The sequence below is a fragment of the Camelus bactrianus genome, chromosome 2 (assembly GCF_048773025.1).
Source record: "Camelus bactrianus isolate YW-2024 breed Bactrian camel chromosome 2, ASM4877302v1, whole genome shotgun sequence".
Classification (NCBI taxonomy): domain Eukaryota; kingdom Metazoa; phylum Chordata; class Mammalia; order Artiodactyla; family Camelidae; genus Camelus; species Camelus bactrianus.
In genome coordinates, this window is record NC_133540.1 from 108,867,067 (window position 1) to 108,868,829 (window position 1,763).

At 34.6% G+C, this 1,763-nt stretch overlaps 1 non-coding gene across 1 annotated transcript; it reads right to left on the reverse strand.

The window, feature by feature from the left end:
* Positions 1-703: 703 nt before the first annotated feature.
* On the reverse strand, positions 704-775 carry TRNAG-ACC (transfer RNA glycine (anticodon ACC)). The gene has a single exon. It is a non-coding gene; the product is annotated as a tRNA-Gly (tRNA).
* Between the last annotated feature and the right edge of the window lie 988 nt (positions 776-1,763).

The following is a 1,763-nucleotide window of genomic DNA, read 5'->3' on the forward strand; positions in this document are numbered from 1 at the left end:
CGGTAAGTAAATTGTTGATGAGAGCAAATTTCTCCGAATAGAAATATTCCATATAATAAATGAGACAGGAATAATAGATCAGCACCATTTTTAACCCCATATAAAATAATGGATTAGGCAATGAATGCTAACATGACAGAAGACAAAGCCAGACAGTATGTGCTTCCTGGTGGAATTATCACATCACCATCTATGAAACATTCAGGCAAAAAAAAAAAAAAAAAAAAAAAATCAAAACCTGAATCAGATTGTACCTCTAGATTTAACTCCTGATTTATAAGAAATGCAGGAGACAGAGAAGTGTTTTAAATGACACCATGGGGAATAAGATTAGCAAAATCTAGACTGGGACACTTTATAAGACATAGAACTTGATTTCTTCAATACACAAATTGCAGGGGAAAGAGGAGAATAGGGATTTAAGAGATTAAAAAAGACTAATTGCAATGATTTCATTTACATTCTATTTAGAGGAAAACTCCTGCAAAACATTTTGAGACAATCAGAGAAATTAAAATACTACTTGGATATTTAATATTTTTTTTGAGCTATCTTATTGATTTGGGGCTTCTTTTCTTTTTTCTTTCTGTTTTGTTTGTTTGGTTGGTTCTCTTTTTTTGAGGGGGAGGTAATCAGGTTTGTTTATTTATTTATTTATTTATTTATTTATTTATTTATTTTTTTATTTTTTTATTTTTTTTAGTGAAGGTACTGAGGATTGAACCCAGGACCTCATGCATGGTAAGCATGAGCTCTACTACTGAGCCATACCTTCCCCTGGATATTTGATTAAACTAATGGATTTTGTTCAATTTTTAAGTGTAAAGATGACATCGTAGTTATACTTTTAGAAAGAAATCTTGTCTTTTAGTGATGCATGCTGAAATATTTGTGGATGAAAATATATGATTTCTAAGATTACCTTTAGTATATTTCAAGAGCCAGGGGGAAGTGAATGAGGGAGAGATACAAAAAGATTGGCCATGAATTGATCATTGTTGAAGCTGAGTGATGGGTACATGGAGGCTCATCAGACTCTTCTCTCTACTTTTATACAGGATTTAATATTTCCATTAACAAAACATTGTGAATGGTACAAACATATCTTAATTTTATTCTTATTTAAAATATTTAACTCTTCTGCTGTAGAACTGAGGGCTAGTATACGGCCATGGGTGAAGGCATGGACTAAGGACCAGACTGCCTGAGTTTGAATGTCAGCTCTACCACTTACCAGTTGGATAATCTAGAGTAGGGAGCTTCAAGTCATTCTATCTCAGTTTTCTCATTGTAAAATGGGGTTAACAATGCCATGCACTTAATGTATCATTGAGTTTTTATGACAATAAAATGAGCAGAAGTTCTCCAGTGACTAGAGCAGTCCTTGGCACATATGAAGCACTATATGTATTTATGATTTTTATTGTTTCTTTTTTTGTCTTTGGACATGACTCCTGATAAACATCTTCACTCATTTTGCATTTTATAAGTATGATTCTGATTCTGATCCCACTTCTGATCACCAACTCCAATTCTGAAACCAACTAACAATTCTGGTACCAATTCCAACATGTGGTGCTCTTCCCCACATAACCAAGCAATTCATTCTCAGACACCAGCTGCATGTCCTACAATTTGACTCAATTCTGACACTACCTGGAGAGAGCATCAGATCCCACAGGTTAAGGGCTCAGTCCTACAAGGCTGCCTCCCACACACCCCCCACTTCAGATGCCAATCTCAAGTTTAGGCTATTATCTGTG